This window comes from Adiantum capillus-veneris, chromosome 13 (assembly GCF_014529385.1).
Source record: "Adiantum capillus-veneris isolate H3 chromosome 13, ASM1452938v2, whole genome shotgun sequence".
In the NCBI taxonomy this organism is placed as follows: domain Eukaryota; kingdom Viridiplantae; phylum Streptophyta; class Polypodiopsida; order Polypodiales; family Pteridaceae; genus Adiantum; species Adiantum capillus-veneris.
This window is the reverse complement of record NC_140943.1, coordinates 67,298,886-67,309,137: the sequence shown is the minus strand read 5'-3', so window position 1 is coordinate 67,309,137 and position 10,252 is coordinate 67,298,886. Positions and strand designations below refer to the sequence as shown.

The window sequence follows — 10,252 nt, the reverse complement described above, 5'->3', positions numbered from 1 at the left end:
AGAGCTATCTATCTATCTCTCTCTCTCTCTCTCTCTCTCTCTCTCTCTCTCTCTCTCTCTCTCTCTCTCTCTCTCTCTCTCTCTCTCTCTCTCTCTCTCTCTCTCTCTCTCTCTCTCTCTCTCTCTCTCTCTCTCTCTCTAAGTGCTAGCGCTCGCCCAATAGTATAGCTTTAGACCTCTCTCTCTTCCTCTATTCATTTCGTCCTCTCTCTCTCTCTCTCTCTCTCTCTCTCTCTCTCTCTCTCTCTCTCTCTCTCTCTCTCTCTCTCTCTCTCTCTCTCTCTCTCTAAGTGCTAGCGCTCGCCCAATAGTATAGCTTTAGACCTCTCTCTCTTCCTCTATTCATTTCGTCCTCTCTCTCTCTCTCTCTCTCTCTCTCTCTCTCTCTCTCTCTCTCTCTCTCTCTCTCTCTCTCTCTCTCTCTCTCTGCTGGTGCGCACATGGTGCAGCCACGACGGACGTTCGATGCCTTTTTAATAAGTTGGCCCACCTTTTTTGTAGTTTTTTGGAACGCGTAGCAAATGTTGCCAATGCAATGGATCACCCCCCCCCCCTCGACGCGTTCGCGACGGCCACACACCTAAGTCCTTGCGACAACGTGTTCTCTTGCTCTTCTCCTGAATCCTTATGCTTTCGCGGGCTGCTGCTCCTCACGCTTGGGACGAAATCAAGCACTGCGTACTCTGTATAGCCTGCAAGGTATGCTATTACTGGTTGTCCCCCCCCCCCCCCCCCCCCCACCACACACACACACACACAAAGGTATGCTATTATTCTTCTGTCACACACACACACACACACACACTCTCTCTCATACACACAATACACAGACATACTGCAGAGAGATGAATGTGAGGGCTAGAAATGGTGGGCTAGAAAGGGCAACTGCAGTTATATGGGATGACAAATGCACGCATACTCTCCTACGAGTCTATGAGGAGCAGTGGTCACACGTTAAGAAAGGTAATTTTTGCCCTAAAGATTGGGAGGACCTGGTCTTCGCCCTAAATCGGGAGATCGCAGGTAGCTTCAACCCGGAGCACGCAAGAAATCGAATCGACACACTAAAAAAGCTCCACAAAAAAGAGCTTTCCAAACAAAATTCTAATAGCAGTATCCCGAGCACTTGATCCTTCTTTCTTGCGTGTGATGCTTTGTGGGGGAAGACTCCAAAGTGCTCAGGGATACCTGGTGCACTTGACAACGAGAGCCACAGGCCCGTATCCTCACCAACATATGCACCTATAGACCTAGATGGTGTTGAAATCGATGGTGGCTCATGTCAAAATCCACAACCAGATTCTATGGATTTGGACAACGTATTTGGTAAGAAGGTCAAGCAACCTAAAAAGTCTAGCTTAGGCACTGGCCAAGACGATGGGTGATAGGATGAAACAAATGTGTGAGGCCTACGAGCGTGTAGAAGATAAGAAGACAAGCACCTTGCGAGAGCTTGAGACGGCTAGGATGCTACATGAGGAGAGACTCGCAAAGATCAGAGAGGAGGAAGAGACCAAGCGTCACCATATTTTCTTGGAGATTTCAAAGCTTATCTCCAAGAAGCCAGAGTAGTAAGTTCATGTATACCTAATCATAGTAAAATCTCTGTTTTCTTTGAGTGCAGCCACATTACATTGTAGAAGAAATAATATATTACCATGTTTACTTTTATGCAGGTGAGGTTTTGCAGCCGCCATTGTGTCCGCACGTGAGCATCCCTACTTGTTCTCAAGTATGTTATAACTTACTTTGCATTTTGGATATTTGTTTTGTTGCCGTTATTTTGCCTTTCCAAATCAGTATGTTTGTTTCCAATCATAGGATGGAAGAGTGGGCACATCTCTTTGGGATGATGACATTATTGCGTGAGAGTACACAAGGACAAGCTAATGCATCACATGGCCAATGCTTTGAGGATTTGGAGGATAACAACTTCTTCATACTTATGTTTGCTTATGCCTGGTTATGTTGTGGGATGGTTGGGGCACTTGAGTCAGTGGCATGGCATTTTGCACTGAGAGTATGGTGGTGTTTTCCTCGCCAACACACGTTCTTTCACAATGTGCACAATGTGCTTTGGTCTTTGGCTCGCTTGGCAAATCAAGATCCCTACTGTTTTGCGTATCACATATCTCGCAGATCCTTTCATGTGCTTCTAAACATGATTTGTCCACATCTACCTACAAGCGGAGATAGATTTGTCAGAGAGCCCATTTCTCCAGAGGTCGTGCTTTCTTGCATCCTTTGGCGGCTCGCGCATGGACACTCCTCACGAAGCATGTTGAATCTTTTTGGTTTGGGTGAGAGCACCATTCTCAAATATGTGGTGATCATTTGTCGCATTTTGAGCAGTACTGACTTCTTTCATAGGGTCGGCATTAGAGTGCCGCATGGAGACCGTCTTGAGGAGATAATGGCAGGATTTGAGGCGGATTTGAGGCTATCTCTAGTTTGCCGCATATTGTCGGGGCACTTGATGGGACTCGCATCCAGCTACAAAGAAAGCCAGCAATAGAGTTCTATCCAGCACAATACATAAAAATGCATGGTTTTTCAAGCATCCTCCTACATGGTATTGTGGACTCCAACAAACTTTCTTGGAGGGCAGTTTGTAGGGTTGCAGGAGGGGTGCATGACTCTTCTCACTTCAAATAATGCGACTTGTATGGTCAGCTTAAATGGAGAGAAGCACTTGATCGGCCACTATTGCATATTTAGGGGGAGACAATACGACCTTATTTGATTGCAGACTCAACCTACAAAGCGAGGACGTTCTTGGTAAAACCATATCGAGTGAAGACAGGGCAATTTTTACGTGAAAAGCGAGAGTTTGATGGGAAACTCTCAAAGGGGAGAGTGAACGTGGAAAATGCCTTTAGTCTCTTGAAGAATAGGTGGAAAAATTTACAAGATCTCAACGTCGATCTTCTTTTTGCACTTTGCGTCATAGGAGCATGTTGTTTCCTACACAACTTTGTGCAGATCCAAGGTGAGACGGAGCCTCAAGATCAGTGAGATCCATATCCCAACTCCCAAGAGCCGCTTCCCAATGATGGCGATAATCCAGCTCATCGCGAGATGGCCTTGCGGATAAGGGCAGCCTTATTCCGTCATAGCAGCTTTAGGGTTCAAAACGCAGCAGGTCCAGGTGTAGCAGGTTGTGGATTCAGTGATTACTCTTATTTTTGAAATTGATTCTTTCTTTGTTTTAATTAATGTCCGAATTATGTAATGTCTAATTTCATGAAGTTGTGTTTTGCAAGGATTGATGATGATTCAGAGTCCGAGGATTGAGTCATGTCCTCAGGGTTGCAGTCTTTTTCATATATCTTGCTTATGGCTACAGTGTTTTCATTATGATTCTTTAGCATTTTTGTTTATGGTTACCAATGAGCAACAATGCCGAAGCTTTTGTATTGTTGTCAATGATCATTTTTTGATGTACTTAGAACAACTTTATTGATGGCTGTTAATCACTAGTTTATATGGTTGTCGAACATCGAGATCATTGTTCATCATGCGGTTTTTTCATGCATTTTGTACAATGTTATTATGCGTTTTTTTGAACGGACGTGAACAGACGGCCACATGTGCGCACAGGACGTGGCTGGACGGAACATGTTGTTTTTTTGACCAAACGGAGTCATGAACGTGTGCATGTGCATGAAATGGCAAAAAGTTCATATCCGTTTGCGGCACTTTTTTGAGAACGGATGGCCGAACGAACGGCCTCATGTGCGCTTAACATCTCTTGCACATGCTTGAATTGAGCGCTAGCACCCACCATGAGTGTGAGCATGAGATTAAAAACCAAGATTGATTTTTTTTTTATTGCATTATTCAAAAGCTAATGATATATTTCTTTTTTTTACTTGGATTGGAAAGAGATAGAAAGCTCTCTCTCTCCCTCTCATCCTCTCTGTATCTTGTATCTGTATCTCATGCACTAGCTCGTAGTGAGAGCGAGCGCTCAATTATAAATAGCCATAGCACAACCTCATTCCTTCTCTTTTGAACCTTCAAAGATTGTTTATTCTATAGTGCTGCAATTGGTACCTCTCCAACCTCCACAAATGCCTTGTAATGGCCTATCCTTCCGATGATTGTCTACAGCAACAAGCGGCCCTTCACTTGCACCACGCCTCCATCCTTCAACTCTTGGCTCACCTTATTGCACCCAATCTTTAGCAGCAACCTCCTTCTCAACTTGTACCCTTTTTGTCGCTCATGGAAAACACCCTCCTGCTTGTGACCTTGCGCACCACTCTCTCCACATGACCGAGCCCACTTTGCAACCATCAGCTCCCTATCCTCTTTGTGCTTGGCGCCTACAACCTTCTCCAATGGTAGTGCTACCCACCAACTCGGATCACATACACCCCATGTCTGCCCTCACTTGCATTGGCATCCCAGATACCTATTGCTTGCAATCTCCTTTCCCCTTGTACAACATGCAATTAGGGCTTGCGGGTGAGAGAGAGAGAGACCACATGGCCATGACACTGATGGTGGAATTATGGCAAGGGTGAGCGATGACTGCACCACGGTGATGGTGGAATTAAAGGGTATTGACGCCAATGTTATAGGTGGGTGGAGGTGGTGTGGAGCGACATCAGCTCGCAAGGGTGGCCATTGTAGGTTGCGATGTCATGACTATGAGATTGTGACAGCATCGGCATGCAGCCCAATAGATAGAGGCATCCACTATAAGTTTGTTACGTGTGGAATCCATGGCAACGGTGATATTCTTCAATAGCATTAACAGTCGATGGCATTGCCAAGCCGTACTGCAGTAGGCAACACAAGGTGAGGGTGGCACATGACAAGCCAACAAAGTGGCACATATCAAAATAGGCAGGCGTTTGTAGGGCAGCAGATGGCATTGACGAGTGAATTCGATGTGCTGGGTGTCAATAGCAAGCAAAGGGTACGAGAGACAGAGTGAACACAAGGGGAGCGGAAGAGATTGTGAGCAAGAGAGAAAACAAAGCTTTCACTCTATAGCCATGGTGCACAGAGTTCACAATCCTGTGCTCTGTGCTCTTTGCCTATGCTGTCACAATCCCATTATCATGTCGTTGACACCTGCAATGGTCGCTCACCCAACACCACCTCCACCCACCTATAGCACTGATGTCAATACCTTTTTTGTTCCACCATCATCGTGACGCCACTATTTCTCACCCTTGCCATGGTTCCCCCATCACCGTCATGGCTCTATTAAAAAACTTTTATTGCGGCTCTTCCATCTCAACTAGGCACTAGCACCCTTTGTAAGTGAGAGCATGAGGTAGGGAGTGGAACTCCGGCTAGAAAAATACAGTTTTCCTAACCAAAGAAAATAAGGGCAAACTTGAAATTCTCCCGGTTTATAGGTCAAAGTTTGAAGCTTTTGCCGATAATTATAGTAAAACTTCTAAAATTTTCCCGATTTTCTTAAAGGTGAGCTCAAAAACTAATCGAGATTTTAGGATTTCAGCCAGTTTAAATACATTGGACCCCGGTTTTTTCCTAACAATGTGTGGGAGATTGAGAGTTGCTGGCCTATATAAAGGCATAGAGAGGCTAGTTTTCATTTATTGAGAATTGTTAAAGATTTTTCCAAAGAGGTTAATCTCCTTACTTTATCTCCTCTCTCGCTCTATCTTGGGGTAGTTGAGCTTATGAATCGCAAGTTCACAGCTCACATCGTGATTCTTCCTCTCTCGTCTAATCTCTCTCTCTCTCTCTCTCTCTCTCTCTCTCTCCGCCTCTTATCATTTTGCAAAGCATAACAGCAGCAAGTATTGTTCTTTGCTATTAACCTGACCTACTACTAACCTTAATGATGAAGGTAAAACATCATAGAGTAGTAACTAGCTTCTCTAGCTGGATAGCAGTAGTAAAGCATCTTACATGACCTTACCCTAGGTCATTTGTTGGGAGTTGATATTACAGAAATTACTAAATTTCTTTTGCAAATGGAGCATGAAGGGTCTTGCTGACACTCCCACCTGCTGCAACACATAGATTGAGGTGCAAGTTTCTCTCTTGACTTGTTAAGAATCTCTCTCTCTCTCTCTCTCTCTCTCTCTCTCTCTCTCTCTCTCTCTCTCTCTCTCTCTCTCGTGCCACATGCATTGTATCCTTTGATTATTGAATCATACAAACATGCATTACCTTCGGCTAACATGTACAATGGACCAAATGCTGCACCATAGAAGTTCTATCCAACACCATTTATTTTGATGCTCGTATTTTAATTATGTTGTATTCCAAGGTGAAAAATCTATTGCTTATTTTGTGGAATCAGGAGTCATATAATGCTCTCATGTGTGAGACTTATACACTTGTCTTCATATTATGTATTGTAGCTTGTGTGTGCAAACACATTGTTAGAAGTGCACATAAGACCTTCAACCACCCAGCCACCACTCCATAACGATGTCTTTTAATGTGGCAACACAATTTTTGGGTGACAGCCTACGACATCAACGAACATATGGTGGAGGGAGCTTTTTGCATAAGTTTAGGGAATTCAGCACAAAGTTCGTAGAGAGAGCTTTTTCAATAAATTTGCCAACCGATCCATTTTCCATAAAAAGCTCCCTAAAAAACTACCTCCAAAAGCTCTCTCCATTCCCCTACTCCACATTTGATTCCATTGATATCTCTCTCTCTCTCTCTCTCTCTCTCTCTCTCTCTCTCTCTCTCTCTCTCTCTCTCTCTCTCTCTCTCTCTCTCTCTCTCTCTCTCTCAAGTTCTTGCGTTGAATGTACGCAACAAGTGGGAGTATCTTTTCTCTTCTACCATGTTTGTTTGCTCAATATTACTTAGAAGCAAATGGTCTTGTTTTCTTCTAAGTATTGCAAGTACGTAAACCAATACATGAATGAATTTCTCCTACATCTCAGGTATATCATGGCTATAAATAGCCTATGCAAGATGGATGATGATGATGAAGCCATTGTGGGAGTGACTGACAAGTAACAGAGTTCAATTAATCTTAAGAGAGACCTATTGACGCTTTTGATTTTCTAAACAGAAAAAGACCATAATTCCATATGGTCGTCTCTAAGTTGTATATGAAGATGTCGGGCTAATGATTTTCCTCATAAGAATTTGATGGCTCCTAAAGGGATGACTATCTAAATCCTTGAACCTTGCACACTTGCATACATACAAGCTTAAGGACATAAAGTTGTGCATGTATTAGATCTTTTGATAGAAGTTGTGTTTATGTGAGAGAGAGAGAGAGAGGGGGGGGGGGGGGGGGGGGGGGGGGGGGGGGGGGGGGGGGGGGGGGGGGGGGGGGGGGGGGGGGGGGGGGGTAAATTGCACAATCTTGATGCATTTACATGCTCTTGATCTCTATCTTTTGCATTAGCAATCATATATGTAGTAGTAGAAACCCCCAATTGATTTTTATTGAAAAAAATCATCAGAAATATATGAAATACTAGATGAGCCTTAAGATATATGAAGGTCACTAAACCTTAGGATATTGGAAGGTCACAAAGTAAAGGGTTTAAGATTTTAAAGGTCATGAAAGTAGAATTCACTATAGAAAGAACAAGACGAAGGAATCTCCATAAAGCAGGAGTCAGTGAACTTCATCCCTATAGATATGATTCTACCTTCTCTCTCTCTCTCTCTCTCTCTCTCTCTCTCTCTCTCTCTCTCTCTCTCTCTCTCTCTCTCTCTCTCTCTCTCTCTCTCTCTCTCTCTCTCTCTCTTCTCCTCTCTCTCTCTCTCTCTCTCTCTCAGTAGTGGGTCCCACATAAGTTGTTTGCTTGGCTTTTGCTGCTGTTGTGCTCTCTCCCTGCTATTTTTTTCCATTGCTTGCAACCCCCCTTTCCCACCTTGCTACCCCCCCCCCCCCCCCCCCCCCCCCCCCCCCCCCCCCTCTGCTACCTTCCGTACCCCTCTCCCCTCGCTGCCCTTGTTTGCTTGCTCTCTCCCCTTTCAGGCTATTGTTAGCTTCTTGTTGCCTTGCCCACCCTCCACTGCCCTATCCCTCTTTCTCTCCCCCTCCCTTGCACCGTGGAACCTCTCCCCTTCCCATGTTCTTCCTCGCTTCCATTCTCCTCATCGAATTTTCCCAGCAACACCTTAGACTCACTAGGTGCGATTCACTCCAATAGGAGAATATTTTTATTTTTGCCTTCACTTGAAGTAGCAGACATAAATGGAAGCTCGTACTCCATCTCATAGGGACTCAGATGAAGTCCCCTCATATGTGACCACATCAAGCCCGCCATTAGACTTGCTCATTTGCTAGCAAAGTAAGCAAGCCTTGCAGTAGACATGGAGCACCTGCATGCCACCCCTATTATCTGTAAGATCATTGGTAGTCATCTTAGCAAAGGTGAGGTATGTGACCTCCTACAAGCACGTCTCCTAGTAGAGGTGGGAGAGATCATCAACATACAGCTTCTCAGGCAAGGGTACTACCAAGGCTGCCAAGTTCATTTCAATGAGTCCATAGCCATCCAAGCGATGAAGGCTCATTTAAGTCGCACCATGGTTTTGAACCAACTTCAGATGTTCTTGCCGATGAAACAGATCTGTCCATTTTAGTTTGCTTCCCTAGCCTAAGGAGAGAGTACCTCCCACTTATTTCCAAGATTGGTTCTGAGAATGGGGCAATCTTGGAGACTCCGGACATGGAATCTTTAGTTACTGCTAAGGTTGTAGGAACAATACGTGTCCTAGTTTGGAACACCCACACTCTCCCAAAGGTAGTCCTCCTACCTAGGGTGAGTGGTGGCTAGTTCTGCCAGAGGGTGGAGTATTTGGGACTCCCAAAATAGTGTTTCATTTGCAAACAGATGGGCCATCTAGAAAAGGCATATCCTCACAAAGGAGATATCATCCCACGTCGCATACTCAACACCCCAAGGCTGATCACGCACAGTAGACATGTATTAAGGGCACACAAGCTGACCTCTCTTCAGAGCGCATTGAAACTAGCCAATTGATGGTAGGCAACAAGTGCATGGCCGCCATTGATAGGGAGGGCTCATTAGACAACCCCCCTGGTGGCCGACGTCCGACAGTACAACAACATTGCGTTCCTACAAGGAGCCATTCTGACCCTCTACAATAGGATTTCCTTGAGGAGCCTCCTTCCACCTGACCATCATCACCACCAACCCCTCCTCCCCCTGCCTTTTGACTCATCTGCTTTGCCTCCACCTCCCCCTCCCCCAACCCCACCTCCCACCCCCCAATTTCGCATGTTGAGCCCTCAGCATCGTCACATTACCCATCCTGCACTCCTTCTCAAACACAAGGGACTAGACACTCCTTTGTAGTTCAACACTCTCTTGGTAGTGCTTTTGCTGTGAGTTGACCGATTCAAGCGGGATAGCCCTACCTAAGGACACCACTTTTGGTACATGTCGAGTTGAGTGGTTCAAGAGGGATAGCTCTACCTGAGGATGCCACTTTTCGTACATGTCTCTCATTTTACATCAATCACTCATGGGCTGACCAACTTTCACATTTGCCTAAGATGGGATTTCTTTGACAAAAACTTTACCCAATTCCTCGGTGACCCATCTTCTTACCTTGAGACAGCTTGTTTTTTAGTACACATTCTCTTTATAGACGCCAGAGGCACCGAGGCTTGGAATACAATGGTGGGCTTCTCCTTTATATTGTGTGGTAGAAATCACATAGAGTGGACTCTGCACACAGTCCTAGATTGACATCAGGTCCGAGCTTTAGAGTTCTCACACCACATAGGGGACCTAGGTGTGATAGAGTTGATTTAAAAACTTTGGTGTGTGGTAGAAATCACATAGAGTAGGCTCTGCATACATTCCGAGATTGGCTTCAGGTCCATGCTTTAGAGTTCTCACACCACATAGGGCATCTAGGTGTGATAGAGTTGATTTAGAAACTTTGGCCGCACTAGCCAAGCTTAGTGTGACACCACCTGATGCAACTGGATGTAGACACATTGTGGTTAACTTCTTTGTAGACACTCAGAGTACTCCTTCCTATGTATTTGTACATGAGGATTCTTGGACAGAGGATGTAGCCTTACAGACTACACACTCTTCTTAGTCTTGGGTTGGACAATCACTATAGACATGCCTATCTCAGGGTCGCTCAAATGTGGACTACTCCCTGTCTAAGCCGGCCTTAAAGATTGCAAGGTTGGCTATTGTAGCAGCATCGGTCTTCTCTCCTCATAGATCCCATGAGGATTGTCTCATGGAAGGTGCAAGGGTTAGGTGGACCCTAGTATATGTGCCAAAGGGGT

The 10,252-nt window shown here is 45.0% G+C and overlaps 2 pseudogenes; both read left to right on the top strand.

Moving 5' to 3' along the window:
- The first annotated feature begins 900 nt into the window (after window positions 1-900).
- LOC147444194 (trihelix transcription factor ENAP2-like) lies at window positions 901-1,572 on the top strand (annotated as a pseudogene).
- A 2,104-nt stretch (window positions 1,573-3,676) lies between these two features.
- Window positions 3,677-5,156, top strand: LOC147444193 (uncharacterized; annotated as a pseudogene).
- Window positions 5,157-10,252: the final 5,096 nt, after the last annotated feature.